Raw genomic sequence first — 16,576 nt, forward strand, 5'->3', positions numbered from 1 at the left:
AAATCTTTATCTTGATGAAACCTCCCTGTTCTGGAAACTGGTGGTTGAAAGGGCTTTTACTGTGAGGGCTCAAGTGAATGTCGGGCTACAAATTGAAACCTTTGTGATCTGGCATAGTGGGAACCCTGGAACCTTCTCACAATCAATAAAGACACACAGCCATTATCAGGACAATGAAAAGTCATGAATGGCCCAGCTCCTTTTCCAAGATGCCCTCCTGAATTGCTATGCCACTGAAATGAAGAACTCTTGGAAAATAACATAACTTTCAAGAAAGACATTGTTAACTGTTGATAACGTCTGCACAAAAAATCCTCTTATGTCATCCTAACATCAATGTGGTGCTTCTTCAAACAGCACCTCTTTGACTCAACCAACGGACCAAGGAGTTATAGCAACTTTAAAGGCTAGGGACCCAGCTGGGAAGGACTCTGCCGAGGATATTGCTGCACTGAGGAACATGAGAAAGCACAGATGCAATTCTGGAGAGATGGCATGCAAGACTACATTAACATCCTTGCTTGTGCTTGGGGTGGGATCTTGAGGGGTGGGTGAATAGCATCTGAAAGAACAAGACGTTCAACAGTTTCGTCCATGACTTCAAAGGTTTTGTTAAGGATCAGAGTTGACAAAAATCTACAAGACCGTGATTGAGATGGCAAAAAAGTTTACTCTGTAGGTGAATGAGGATGACATTGAAGAACTCCTGGTCAACTTGCTGTGACCCCAGCAAAAAGGATCGCAGTTTGAAGCCAGCCCAGGCAAATAGTTCACAAGACCCTATCTCAAAAATATTCAACACAAAAAAGGGTCAGGGTGGCTCAAGTAGTAGAACACATGCCTAGCAAACATGAGGTCCTGAGTTCAAACCATCATGTTAAGTGATCAGAAACTCAAAAGGTGCATGTTTTCTTGCATGTATCTTTCATACATGGAAGATAGAATCCAAAGATAAACATACACAAAAAGAAGCATAATCATATACAAACTCAGATGTAGAACATGTTTGTAACCGAGGAACTACTGTATGGAACGTGGGGAAAAAGGGAAAGGATAAAAGAACAATAGAGCGTCAGTAATATTGCGTAACAGAAGATGTGAGGATAGAGGATATAAGGATTGAAAGCTGTTGAAAAGGGGCGGATGGAAGGTAAAGGGGTAAGGGAGAGTATTCAAAGGGATTGAACAGACTAAAGTAAAGCACACTCACAGAGGGCATACATCGAGACACCCCTTTGAACATCAACTTAAATATTAATAACAAAAACCAGGACTGTAAAATAAGTAGTGTGTGGGGAGGCTATTAATGGAAGGGGGAGGGTGAAGGAAGGAGATTAAGGTGATGGTATATGATTGATGGACCTCATGTACCTATATGAAACAGAACTAAAAAAACTCTTACAATTGCTTTAAGTGAGGTGGGGAGGAGGCTGAGGGGGAGAGATGATGGGGCAATGTAAATAATGTACAATATAAGTCTAATCAGAATTGTCACTAGGAATCCCTCCCGCCCCATATAATGAATATATCCTAATAAGAAATAAAAACTGTGATCTTCCTGATCTCTGCCTCAGAAGGGCTAGGATTACAGGCATGAATCACCAGAATCAGCCTGACTACTGCCTAGCACCAGTGTCTCATGCCTGTAATCCTACCTACTCACGAGGCTGAGATCAGGAGGATCATGGTTCAAAGCCTGCCCAGGCAAATAGTTTGTGAGACCCTATCTCAAAAAAAAAATCACAAAAAAGTGCTGATGAAGTGACTCAAGGTATAGGCCCTGAGTTCAAGCCCTTGTACCACAAAAAAGATAAAATTTAAAACTAGATAAGAGCTTATAGAATCAGTATATAAAGAAAAAATTTATATATATCTATAGAATCTATTTGCATTTTAGGTGTTAATACAAGAGGAAAAAGTTAAAAAATTAAAATATAAATATTATGGTAAGTTAAGGTCAATTTTTTAAAGGAAGAGAAAGATTTTTGATAAACTTAGTGTAGTCTAAGTGTAGAGTGCTTAAAAAGTGTTCACAATAACCATTGCTGTCCTTGGCCTTCGCATGTAGTCACCACTCAGGCACTGACTCACCCAGAACAACTCCTGGTCACCCAAGCTCCATTCAGGGTAGGTGTCCTACAGAAGTAGTCCTTTGCCTCATTGTATGCACTACTTTACTCTACCTTTGCCATGTCTAGATACACAACAATTATTGCCTTACAGTTCCTATTCAGTCCAATAGTGAGTGGAACAATAGGCTGTATCACACGGGCTAGGCCATCTTGGTTTGTATAAGCACACTCTCTGATGTTTGTACAATGATGAAAATGCCTAATAATGCAATCCTCAAATGTATCCCAATAAGTGACAAATAACTCTACTTGAGTTTTCTTCCTTTCTTCCTCCCTTCCTTCCATTTAATGTTGCAGCTTGGAGAGTTTAGAAAACTGCTAACAGTTCAGGTGATTGACTGAAAATATGGATCAAAAAGATGGCCCGCCATATTTTGACAATTAGTTTAACACAGAGGAAGGGATTCAAAGGCTTAGGGAGACTGGAATGCTAGAGTGGTTTTGTCACTTGAAACTTATTTACCCACACTGGGAAGGTCCACAAAATACACCTTTTACTAGTACCTTGAGAAAGAGATCTTTAGGGGAGCCCCAGCATCTCTGAGCTCTGTGATTACAATTTACTATTAAAGACTTTACTGGGAAGCTACAATAAATGGAACCCACTCAACTGGGAAACTTAGATGCAATGGGAACAATTCAATCCTGGGTATGATGGGGTCCAAGTATAGGCACTCAACTTCAAGGACATGGTGGAGATAGCCACCATAATGGACAGCAGAGGTGAAGCAACCATCAGGACAGTCTGACCCATGTAAATTTGTGATGTTCTATAGTTAATCATGATGTTCATAGTAGTAAGCGTTCTGCTCACAGAGCTGGTGGGGTGGCTCAAAGGATAGAGCGCCAGTCTAGCAAACATGAGGCCCTGAGTTCACACCTCAGTCTCCTCCTACCAAATAAAAACGAAAGAAAAGTTTTCTACTAACTTCTTGCCTGGTCTGTATAAGCAGAAAACTTTCAGGACAAGTGAACAAAAAAATCTAACACAAATCCTAAAAACAGAATCGTGGCCCTACAATAAATTTCCAGACATGAGCCAGTTCACAGACCCACAACCCCTTTCATGAAAGGATGAGTCCCCTTAGAGATGACTGGGGTACATTACTAAAATTTTATACTGTTAATATTTCTGCCATCCTTTCCCCAAAGAGATTCTGTGCCTTGGGGAAAAGAGAGTAAGATGAAGAGGTGGAAGTTTGTTAGTGAGGCAGCCCGCACAACTTTCTACAGAGCTTGATTTCTTTGTGTGCCTCAGTTTTCTGTTTGTGTCGTTTACGAAATTATACCTGTGCTTTTCTATACAGAGGAGTGCTGCTGACTCATTCAATAATTACTGAACCTCATTCAAACTTTGCTTAGACCTTTGTCTTTGCAGGGTAGAATAAATTCTCTAGGTTTTCTTCCTTCAGAAAAATGGACTCTGACATTTTACAAGCCTTCCAGGAAGAACTGACCTGTTTCACCTTCATGAACTCCTTTATAGCCCCAGTCACACAGGCTGTGGGCACAGCTTCTGTGGGCCTATTCTCTGCCTTTTGGGGGAAGAAGCCCATATTCCTGTCCATTACCCTGTATGCAGAAACCCATCCCAACTGAGAGACCTCAAAACTAGTACTTCTCTGAAGAACCTGGAGTCCATCTGCAGAAAAGTCAGCATCAGGCAATTTCTGAGTTCTGAGGAACCTATGTGTGTGAAGCACAAGGAGACAAAGCAGATCTGTGAGCAGGATGAAAACCTGCTGTCTGCCTTGCTCCCAGTCAAAGGAACAAGAGACTCACAATCACCGTCCCATTGAAGAGACTACAGAGGAGCTCAGGTAAGCGATGTCTCTGAAGCTATGATGGCTATAGGGGGGACGGGTTAGGAGACCATGGGGAGGTGAGAACAAATGAAGATTATTCCATTTGTTGAGTGTCAGGCTCTGTTTTAGGCAGCATCAATAATAGGTAGATAGATAGATAAATAGATGAATGGATAGATGGATGGATAGAAATAAAATGCTTAAGTATAGCTGCCTCCATGGAGCTTGCTCCCAATGGAGGGTGATGGACTTACTTTGATCATACCACAAAAACTCAAGACACTGTAAGTCTACCCAAATTCTAAGTGCAAAGACAGTTTTGCATTGAAAACATGTTTAACAATACTGCACAAATAAGCAGGAAAACAGTTCATTAAACAACAGGGGCTTGCATTAGACTCAGAAAACCAGACCATCTTAACAAAAATCCTAGATCCTAAAGTGGTATGTTTCTTTGAAAATTAGCTTCATTACATCACATTTTCACTTCTCTGTTTCTCTAGGCAAATCAAGATAATTTGCCCACCCTAGACGATGATGAATTCTAAGATCTGAAACTATACAACCACAGCATGGTTTTCAGGTGTCTAAAAGTAACCAGACCGAAGTGGGAGGGGCCTCCCTTCTGTTTATAATCTGTGACTTCTGGGACTTATTTTCATGTGGTTGGGCGTTTTTTTCTTCTGAAGATTTGCTGGTAGCCCTTGAATCTGGTATTGTCCAGCTGGAGCTGTCCCACTAATCTTTGCCTATGTTTTTCCTGTTAGTGTCTAACAGGAAACTCTACCTGCTAGGTAGAGTCTCTCATCTCATATAAATTAAAAAACAGATTTGACTGGAATAGTCTCTTTTTTCCACAGTGGAGATCTCCTTCAACAATGAAGCAAACAGTCTCAATATCATGCTGTTTGATGATGTGAAGAATTTGATGTTTGGACATAGCTGTAATGTTGCATCTCTGAATTCGTACAATGCAGCTCTTTTACTGGTGGGCAGACCAGAGCTCCACCTCTGGGAAGCATTATCAGGATCTGGATGTGGATGACTTTTGGGACTGGGCTCCAGGAGTTTGTATGAACGCCTAAATAAAGAACAGCAGGCCACTGATTGAATCTGTGGATTCACTTCTTCTCTTATACATGAAAGGGAATGATCATTACAATCTATTGACCCCCTCCCTATTGCTTCCTCATAGTAGAGAAACCCATGGGCAGGTGGGTGTGTTTCTTGATTTTGAGAGTGGAAACCTGAGATTTTTAAAATTTTTGCCAAGAGTTCCCTTGTATGTGGGTACCCCACTGGCTCCTGAGATTTCTCTCTTGGGTCTTTCTTTTCCACTGTCCTCACACTAATAACCCTATATGTCTTGTGCCTGGAAATTCCATCTCTGAGAGAGCCCTTCTCAACAGAAGCAAATTAATAGTATTCTACTATCTTTTAAATTAATGAGGTTAAGTAACCTCCTTTGTTATTAAATATGAAGATAGAGTGAAATGCAAAATTTTGATCTATTTTTATTAAATTAAAGCATTTCTTGGGACCCACTGTTTAAACTATTTTCTGGAATATCAGTGCTAGGCAGGATGTACTCTATGGTTTTTTACCTGCTTTGTGAGCTAACTGGAGCTCTGAATATATATATATATATATATACACAGATATGTGTTCCATTTTTATTGTCTAATGAAGGAATGTAGTTTACACATCATGGACAGACCTGATTTTCTACAATGCACATGTCAGTCTGAAATCTTTCCTCTCCTGATTGTCTCGTACATTCTGCCCTAAAATTCACCTAGGGGAAATATCTATTTCACAGGGAAACTTCCACTGACTCTTATCATCAGACTAGAACTTTTGTTTTTCATAGAATAATTTTTTCATTATCATGATCAGACTATGACATTTAGCAATCGACTGCATGGGTTAAAAAATGATATTAAAATCCTTTTTTGAAGTGATTCACTTAACTAAAATAACTTGCTATACAATTAATCACAAACACAGTTCTTTTTTGTATTTATGTATTTGTTTGTTTATATTTGGTGATACTGGGTCTGAACTCAGGGCCTCATGCTTGCTAGGCAGGTGCTCTACCACTTTAGCCACTCTACCAGCCCCTATTTTTTATTTTATCATTGTTGTACTGGGGTACATTGTGACATGTACAAGAGTTCTTACAATGTATCATAGTTGAATGCACCTTCTCCATCATTTTCCTTTATCTTCTTTCTCCCTATTCCTGGAAGTTTCAGCAGGTCTCATTTTTCCATTTACATACATATGTACGTAACATTTCCACCACATTCCCCCTCCTGCATCCCTTCATTATATCATCCCCACCCCACTGGTACCGACGCCCCACAAATACAGTTCTGGAGTTGGTTTTGCCCATACACAAGTCACCTGTCTCCTTTGAGGCAGCTACCCCTGAGCTTGGTTAAGTTCACAGAGCTGCTGACACCTGTAGCTTCCCTGTCACTTCTCTGGCTCTTTTCTTCTGCTAAGCTTTATTTCCTAGCAGTAATTAAAACATCATGCCACTGCTTCAGCGACAGCTTCTGCTAGAAATGCCATAGCCATCTTGAGGAAGTATTGGCCTTAACCACCACAGGGGCCTTGTGCCACCAAAATTCCCTCCTTTCATGGTCTAACATTTGCAGATTAATAGCTGCCATTGCCAAAGTCATTGTAGCTTCCACCACCTCGATTTTCTCCAACCATTGTCAACTGTGCTGTAGGCATCCCCACTGCCACCATATCTACCACCACATGGCTGTCACCAGAGCCACCATGACCACTAAAGTCTCTTCCACAACTAACTAAAGTTGTCATTGCCACCAGAATCTCCCCATGACTACCACCAAAGTTTCTAGAACCACTTTAGCCTCTGGTTAGATGAGCACTAGCCAACTCCAGCTTTGATAGGGCTTTTGTCACTTCACAGTTGTGATCATGTGTATTAGGATATTTCTGAATGACAATCATTTTTTCTTTTCCTCTCTCTCTCCCTCTTTCTCCCTCTTTCTCTCTTTGCAGTAGTGGGGAATGAATCCAGCATCTTGCATGTGCCAGGCTGTGCCAGACAAGGACTCTATCACTGAGCTGTATCCTCAGCCCCTGAAAAACAATCTTATTTATGAAGCCGTGGTCACCAAACAATCTTATTTATGAAGCAAAACCTTTCTGCCAACAACTCAGACAGTACTAATTTCAATCACTTCAGTTTTCTCACACTATTCAAAATAACCTGTCAGGTGACATATTTTAGTGCCTTTAATGCCATCAATGAAGAACTGTTTCACAGTTCAGTGGGCACCTGGTCTTTGAGAATCTTCTCTTAAGACAGTCTGCTTTCCATAATTCTTCCATGGCTTCTGCATGCGGACTAGTATCCATAGCAGTATCCACCTTCCTCACAGTGGTATAAATGACAAACAGAAGTTCCTGGAGTGCTTGCATTTGAACCTCTCATTACCATGTAGCTAGTAAGTGTGCCCCATTGCTCCAAATGGCTCCTCAGATTATCATTTGTTGTTTTAAATCTCAACCCTGCAAGGAAGTGCCTCTACAGTTGTTAGGGCTCTTTAGGACACTCTGACTTAGACATGACAGCAGTGGGAGGAGAGTTTAATGATGCTTCTTTGTGGCATCCACAGGCACAAAGGAAAAAGGTAAGGAACCAGCCCTAGTGCCTTTCTTCTCTCCCCTTTTTTGGGGTGGGACTGGGGTTTGAACTTAGGGCTTCATATTTGTAAGCCAGTACTCTCAAAGCAGGTGCTCAACTGCATGAGCCATACCTCCAGTCCATTTTGCCCTGGTTATTTTGAACATGGGGTCTCACAAACTAATTCCCTTGGCTGGCATCAAACTCATCCTCCCTATCTCAGTCTCCGAAGTAGCTTGGATTACAGGCATGAGCCACTGGCTCTGGGCCCCTAGTGCCTTTCTTTATGTGAATTCAGAATAGCTGGTTCTATTCTTTCATGATAGAACATATTACAAAAGATAAAGGAAATGGCTCTTATATTCAGGCTGCATTATCTAAAATAACATAATATCTAGACTATAATTGACCTTTAGCAGGTATTTAATGAGCTATTAAATTAATAAATGAGTGAGACAACTATCTTATTTTCAGTAATGATAGTTTACAGTATCTTTTCCATAATCTCTGTACTGTGCCACATAAAATATTGTTTCTTCTCCAAATTATGATTATGAAAGAAAAGATAATTCTGAAAAAAAATACAGTTCCTGCTAGAGGTATGGCTCAAGTGGTGGAGTCCTTGCTTAGCAAGCACAAGGCCATGAGTTAAAAACCCTATACCACACACACAAAAAAAAACTACAATTCTTAAGAAATCCATTTAATAATGGAGAAAAGCAATAAAAAGTGCTATAAAACATTGAAAGTTTTCTAGAGCATAGGGTAAACAAGTTGGTAAGAAATGGTAATGGAATAAATAAATGGTTTGAGGCTAGTGGTTCTTAAAATTTGTTTCCAGTTCCAGCTGCATCACTGTCACTGGAGCCTTGTTAGAACTACAGCTTCTTGCATCTCACCCAAGGTGTATTGGGTCAGAAACTATGTCCCTGGTGCCTGCAATCTGTGGATTTATGAATCTTTTGGAAGATTCTGAGGGATGCTTTATTGGTGCAAAGTCTCAGGACTTTCCTAGGAACCAAAGTGTCTCTAGTCTCAATCTGTTTCAATAGATTGTATTGAATATGTACCTCACTGTGAGGGTAGTATGATAGGAGAGATTACAATGCTAAACAGAGGCTGACAGTCCCAGTGAGCAGCAGGGCTGGACACTGGCAGGGCAGAAAGACAAGGGGCCTTGCCCACCTGCCTCCTGGGCCACTCCTGCTCTGTGCTTTCCATGGAGCCCTCACATCCAGTTCAAGTCACCTAAAAAACAACTCAGATCAGGAAGAGACCTCACCATAGGGCCCAGGTGTGCTGAGATGATGATAGCAAACAAGATAAGGTTCCAACCAAAAGGCATAGCAGGAAAGGCCATTTTGTAAGTTTAAAAGCTATGATTTGCAGGCTTATTAAAGTTTTGCCTATCAGTGCACCAAATAATACAGTAACCAACTCTATAAAAGGAGACACTACTTTACACTATGTAAAGAGCAGATATGAATAGTAATAGGAAATATTAAACAATCTTGTCTGGTTACAATGCAATGAAGCTATAAATAGTATAATTTCAGATGCTTTTTAGTAAATAATTATTGAATGAATGGGGAAATACCAACAAAATAGTGAAGAAAACATCTTATGAATTTCTGGGAGAAAGACTCTTCCCAATAAAGTGGTCACAGGAAATTTCATAATCTTAAGTAATTATAGAAGTTAAACAAAATCAAACAAGACGCCAACAGAATGTTGGGGATACTGAAAATAAGTCAATCGCTTTATGCAACAGTTTATTTTCATTGAATACACACAGAATCTTATTTTTTTAGTGATTTGCTTACGACGATAGAGGGTACATCTCCTTTCTTCAGTTTGGAAAATACAGGAAATAGACAATAGCTAAAAAAACTTACTTAGATATAAGTACATTAAACAATGAGTTAAATTTACCTTTTGAATATTAGTCAGAAAAGGCATTGCAATCAGACATGTAGTTCTGTTATGTTTTAATTTTTTAAATTTGTGGAGTAGCATTAGATAAGAAGCTTTTAAGGGTTTGCTGTACACATACAAACTTTCATTTAACTTTTCTGTGGTACTGGGGTTTGAACTCAGGTCCTCACACTTGCTAGGCAGGTGCTCTACCACTTGAGCCACTCTGCCAGCCCCTTTTTGTGATGGGTTTTTTCGAGATAGGAGCTCCTAAACTATTTGCTGCTTCAAGCCGTGATTCTCTCCATCTCTGCGTCCTGAGTAGGTAGGATTTTGTACTTCATATGATGTCAACAACATTAGAGCAGTGTTCTTGAGTTAGAATGGTCAGATTTTTCACAAGCTAACCTAATTTGACTCTAATATTTGGAATACCAGAAGGGACAGAAACATAATCCATTTCCTGACAAGTTGTTTTACAACTTCATTATGAGAGACAATCTTGCAGTAGAAGCCCTCGTTTCTGGTGCTAGCTACTTGCCCTACAGCTGAGGTAATGCCACATATTTGGATAATGTTCTAAGTAAACATCCCTTTGCTGGAGCTCAACATGAATAAAATCAGTATTAAATTGGTCAACAAAATAGAAACGACATATCTTAAGGTTTGCATGGAAAATTCACCACCTTCATCATCTCCATTCTCAGCTACTTGATTATCCTGAGTCCTCACCTCTTTCTGATATGGGATGCTACTGCTTCAAGATTGCCTTTAGGGACATCACCTATCCTTTTTGCTTGGCAGGTACACACAGCAGGTTATTGTCAGCTTCACAGAAGAGCCCCTTTCCTCTTGTGTGCCACACAGATCTGCTCCCCTGAGTTACTGACATAAATAGATATGGCCAAGGGAAACCAGCTTCTTGATTACCTATCTACCTGTCTATCTACACACACACACACACACACACAGACACGCACACACACTCCAGGCTGAAATTCAAGTGGAATTATTTTAATCATTACTAATACAAGCAGAGACAGTTATTATGAAAAATCATGAGCATGAATCTTTTTTCCTTTTTTTCTTAGCACTTTAATCTGCTTGAAAATCACTCAGTAAATTACTTCACACAAGTGTTTATCATATTAGACAAGGAGGAATTAAAAACCTACAGCCTTGTCCCCTAGAAATGCTCCCCTGCTTAAGCCTTTTTTTTTTTTTTTTAAAGAAACCACTCAGACTGCATTCTCTCCCTCTTACACCTCAAAGAGGAGTAAGAACGGTCATCAATGGCTGATAGCAGCTGCAGTAAAGCAACACCAAAAGCCGATTTCACGCTCAGGAAAGAATGCTGTGCCTCTTCCTCGTGGTTTCCGGTACTCTACACAGTCAGAGAAACTTCTCTAGTAAGGAACTATAGAAATGATCCCTGAAAGTATAGTCTTAACCTCAGTCCCTCCAGCTATCCAGAGTGAGCGAAATTCAAACACATTTTGCTGATGGTGAGTTTTCAAAATTAATCCTACTCCCCCCCAAGTGTATACTGACATGTTTCCTAAGGAAAGCTTTCATTACCAGAGTTTACAAAGCACTTTTTGGTTAGGTCTTTAAATAGTCTTGTGTCTACTGTAAGCAGAGGAGGATTCTGGGTGTCTGATGTGGGCTGTATGGAGGCAGAATTTCCCTCAGTAACCTTGGCAACATTATGTTTGAAGAAATTAAAAGTTCAAGGAACAAAACATTCTTAAACCTAGAACAGTTTGGATAAATTTTTTTCCACTCACTATTTATAAATGTTTAGCCAATACAAGGCAGATGTGTGGGAACATTTAGCCCAGGACTTTCTTTTATCGTGACCTGGAATTGATAGAATAGTTACTCACCCACTTTGTATTTCTTTGGTATCTACCAAAAATCTCAGTTTCTGTGGAAACAAAACGGCTTCAGGGTCATTTCACCAAAGAAAGTTTAGCCCTAAGTTATGTAGTCAGATTTTTTTTTAATTGTAGCTAAGGAAACAACAAAAAATAAACATGTATGTAATTATGTAAGATCAAGTCACAGTAAGAATTATGATGAAATATAAGTCAGGGTGTTAGAAGAGCGTGAATGATTCTACTATAGACCCCTATCTACAGGTTAGAATTACTCAGTTTTAAATAACGTAGTTGTAAGCATCAGAGATGTGAAGGGTTAATGGGCAGCATAATGGACAGCATAATGAGGCAGCTCTGTTCTTGATTTCCTGAGTGACACCCACAGATTACTTGTATTACTGGTGATGTTATTTATTGTCTCAAGGCTTACTTTCGTTATTGTAAGTGAGCACTTCAGAAATGAGTATTAAGTAATCCAGAATTAATATACCACTCGGCACATAGTAAGTGCCCAATGAATGTTTACCTATTATTAAAGTGGTAATTAAATCTTAAAAGATTTTAAAAGCCATTTATTGATAGATACAAAAATGAATGACTAGAGCAGTGATTCTTACTTGGTCCTGGCAACAGAAATGTCTGGAGGTGGTGCTGTGAGAGACTGTTGAAAATTAAGTGTCCTGTTTTCATTATGATGCTAAACCTTCCAATGATGACAGTCTTTACTACAGTGAACCACTGGTTTTGTTGTGAGTGGGCTGCTCACTCACTCTCCCTCCCAGAGCAAAATCAGAACAAATGGACCTTAGAGCAGAGAATTGTGACCTGATCTTGTGAAGAATAGTGGTCTCTTTAGTCCTGACTGGAGCACAGTCCTTGGGATATCAGAGGTGGCCTTGATGGAAAGTTGTTTTCTTGATCATCACTTACCAAAGCATCCAGTAGGAAGCTTCAAGTACACAAAACTGCTTGGAGAATTTATTTCAAAGTTTTGTGTTAATGTTTAACTTAGGCTCAGAGATACTCATACTACTTTTAGAGGGGACTGATCATTAAGGAAAACCTTTTTTCTTTGTTTTGGCCATCCTAGGATTTGAACACAGAGCATCACGCTTGGTAGGCAGGCACTCTACTACCTGAGCCACACCTACAGTCCAAACCTTCTTTCAACTAAGCTATATTAACAGGGTTGCTTGTGTGAATCTGGGGAGCCATGTGGTAAATGAAACCTCTGGTTTTCCTTTTGTCATTTTTGTTGTGATGTGACAGTGCTACCCTACATTAAGGAGCATGACAGTGTTGAGCCAGTGAGCTGAAGACGTGTAATCTGAAATTATTTTATTGTTTTACACAATCTCTCTCCCTCTCAGTTTTTGCATAAAACCTGAGGTACTTTTGGTCTTATGATTGAAATAATTTTGCTTCTCCTTAGTCCTAGTTTTTACTTCTTTTTTATCTTAACATTGTTGGCCCATTTTCACTGTTGGCATGGATAACATATACCTAGTGAGAGAATTATTTTGTCTTTTTGAAATAAAATGTATCTGATTGCCACAAAAAATAAAAAAGAAGGAATGTGTAAAAAAATGAGCCATTCCACCATAAAAAGAAGGAACTCCTGCCATTTGCAAAAACAGTGATGGAACTGCAGCTGTTATACTGAGTGAAATGAGCCAGGCACAGAAAGGCAAATACCACATGACCTCTTCTCACTGATATCTGGACTCTTAGAGTGACAGGAAAGAATGGTGGTTACGAGGTGTCTGAGCAGTTGGAATAGGGGATGGGATGGGGCTGGTGTTGATCAAAGGCTACAAAACTTCACTCAGGAGGAGTAAGTTAAGAGCGCTAGTGTACAGCATGGCGACTAGGGTTAATGATATATTGTGTTCTTGGAAAATGCTAAGAGGGTGGATGTTAAGTGTTCTCATTACAGCCATAATAACTGCGGGATCCTTCTTGTGTTAACTAGGGCGATAGTCACATTGTATATATACTTCAAAACATTGTATTGCACACGATAAATACATAGGATTTTGTCTGTAGATTAAATAAAATAAAATAAAAATTTAAAAGTTCTGTTAAATTAGTTACTTAACACCATTCTACTATCATTCTTTTTTTTTTTTCTCTTTTCTTTATTTAGAGATGGAGTCTCTCTGTGCTGTTCAGGATGGATTTGTGTCCATTCACAGATGCCATCCTACTTACTGAACTGCTTGGGAGTGTTGACCAGCTCCATTTTTTATCTGGGTAGGTTCACCCCTCCTTAGACAATCTGGTGGTCCACTGCTCCTGGGAAGTCACTATATTGATGCTGACCCTAGGGCAGACACCCAAACAGCATAGTGTGCACTATAGTCAGGAACTCATTGCCTGAAGCAATCCACCTCCCAAAGCCTCCCAGGTAGCTAGGACTACAGGTGTACACTACCACACCCAGGTAATGTTGCTTTTAAAAGTCTTACTGTAAACAGGAGCCTGTGGCTCACACCTGTAATCCTAGCTACTCAATAGGCAGAGATCAGGAGGATCATGGTTTGAAGCCAGCCTGGACAAATAGTTTGCAATACCCTATCTCAAAAAAAACCCATCACAAAAAGAGGGCTGGTGGAGTGGATCAAGGTGGAGATGCTGAGTTTAAATTCCAGTGCCAAAAAAAAGGTCTTAATGTAAATATGCATTTAACTGACATGTGGAGTATATCATTAAATGAAAATAAGCAGTTTCTTATATAATGCACAGTTTGATTCCATACTTGTGATGAAGCATGCACATATTTTCCAAGTTCTGTGATTAACCCCATAAATAAAATAAAATAAAATAAAAACTGTGATGTAGTCAAAGAAAGAATTCTGTGGTTGGTCAAATGAAATTATTCTAGAATTGATTTAAATTCATATCTGCAGAGAATGGTATTTAAATGTGGGCAGATATTCACAGTAATTGGAGGCTTTATGTCTTTCAATCTGTATTCTTTTTCCATGAGTAATAAATGTGAATTCATTCCTGTATTGTTTATTGAATAGCAATATGTGATAGTCATCAAGGATTGGCACTGAACAAAACAGACAATTAATATTCTCCTGAAAGCTAGCATCCAGTCAGAGAGCAAAGCATTGAGTTAGATGGGTACACAGATAATGACTTCCTTTCAATAAGGTTGAGGGTTAATGAAGGAAAAATCCCCAAGAAGGAAGATTAGGGTGTGGTGAGTGGTAAACTTAAGGAGGAAAGAGTTTAAGTTCAAATAACTGACTAAAGCCTGGAGTCTGGAGTAAGCCTGATGCAAAAGAAGAATAAACGAGGACATAGAGTTTAGTGGGACTGACATGTTCGTGACGATGGAGCGCTCAGCAAGTCTTTTAGTTTTTATTGAGGCAAGCTCTCACAGCCTAGGCTTGACTCCAACTTGAAATCATCCTGCCTCAGCCTTCTAAGTGCTGGGATTATAGGCATGCACCACCATGCCCAGCTAAGTCTTTTAATTGTGAACTATAATTTTAAATATATAGTCTTTTTATATATTTAAAAATGATTTTCTGGGACTGGGATTATAAATTCAGTGGTAGAGCACTTCCCTAGCATGCTGAAGGCACTGGATTCTATCTACAGAATCCCCTCCTCTAAAGTTGTTGGCATATATTACTTTTCCATAAGATAATCTTATCTCCTGAAAATATCAATAGCTTTATTTTCTTCTTTTTAATTCTGTACTTGGCTTTCCTTCCTGCCACCATGCCCCCCACACATTTTTTTATACCATGCTATGTACTACAGCATTGAATAGAAGCTGTAAAAGCAAGCAACCTTGTTTTTAATATTTACTTTCAAGAAAATCCTGTAATTCCCTCTCATATGGCAATGATTGTAATTTTGGGGGGTACCTCTTGTCAGAGTGTAAAAGGTCTCTTCTCTTCTTAGTTTATTGGTTTTTTTTCTTTTTTTTGGCAGTACTGGGGTTTGAGCTCAAGGCTTTGAGCCTGCTAGGCAGGTGCTCTGCCATTTGAGCCATGCCTCCAGCCCTACTAAATGTTTTTGTCTGAACATTGTGCTGCATTGTCTTGATGTATTTTCTAGCTCTACTGAAATAATCATATTTTTACTCATAAAAAATATTTAGGGAGAGGGTGGGGGAGGGGGCAGGGGGGAGAAATGACCCAAACAATGTATGCACATGTGAATAAATGAATAAAAAAAAAGAAAAATTTATTTCTAAATTTCCTAATGTTAAACAATTTTCTCATCCCTTTGATAAATCCAAATTGTTTTGAAAAATGCTACTTACTCTTAGAAGTGTTGAGACTTGCTTTAGGGCTTACAAAGCAATGAACATATATATGGCCAGGCAACAGTGGCTCACACTCGTAATCCTACCTACTCAGGAGGCAGAAAGCAGGAGGATCATGGTTTGAAACCAGCCCTGGCTAATAGTTCAAGAGACCCTGTCTGAAAAAACTCAACACAAAAATGGGCCAGTGGAATGGCTCACATGGCAGAGAACCTGCCTAGTAAGTGTGAGGCCCTGAGTTCAAACTCTAGTACAAAGCAAACAAACAAAAAACCCTAAACATAAATATGTTTGAAGATAATGTGTTCAATGACTAGGATAAAGCATAGCATTTTCCTATCTATACAGAGTTGTCATAATTTACAAATATCATCAGATGCACAAATGGAGATCACAAGCAGCACAAGCATTTAGCATATGATAAAGGTGACCTTTCTAATCTGTGTAGGTAAAATGTATTATTTAGTAAGTGATTCAGGGAAACTAAAGAACTATCCCATCTGATACCAAATACGGCTCAGATGGACCAGAAAGTTTAAGGGAAAAAAGTCCTCTCCAAATTTGGATGCGAGAATATTGTTCTAAATAGAACCAAGCCCAGTACCACCAAAATAGACAGGAAAGTAGATAAAGAAAATCCAGACGCTACAGAGGAAACAGTTACATTTCCTACATCCACTGAAATAAAATGATTTCTTCATGGAAATAATCACCATAAGCAAAGTCAAAAGACGTGATAACCTAGAGGACAATAAAACCTACTCAATAGACTGAGAGTTCCTTCAATATGTAAACGGTTCATAAAAAGCAACAACTTAATTAAAATGCACAAAGTCTGTGAAGAGAAAATTAAAATATTTCCAAACGCTTGGGAAGATGCTCTGACT

At 39.3% G+C, this 16,576-nt stretch overlaps 1 non-coding gene across 1 annotated transcript; it reads right to left on the bottom strand.

Moving 5' to 3' along the window:
- Positions 1–10,751: 10,751 nt before the first annotated feature.
- LOC141415817 (small nucleolar RNA U3) lies at positions 10,752–10,966 on the bottom strand. Its single transcript, XR_012440775.1, has one exon. It is a non-coding gene; the product is annotated as a small nucleolar RNA U3 (small nucleolar RNA).
- Between the last annotated feature and the right edge of the window lie 5,610 nt (positions 10,967–16,576).

The sequence above is a fragment of the Castor canadensis genome, chromosome 1, assembly GCF_047511655.1.
Source record: "Castor canadensis chromosome 1, mCasCan1.hap1v2, whole genome shotgun sequence".
NCBI classification, from domain to species: domain Eukaryota; kingdom Metazoa; phylum Chordata; class Mammalia; order Rodentia; family Castoridae; genus Castor; species Castor canadensis.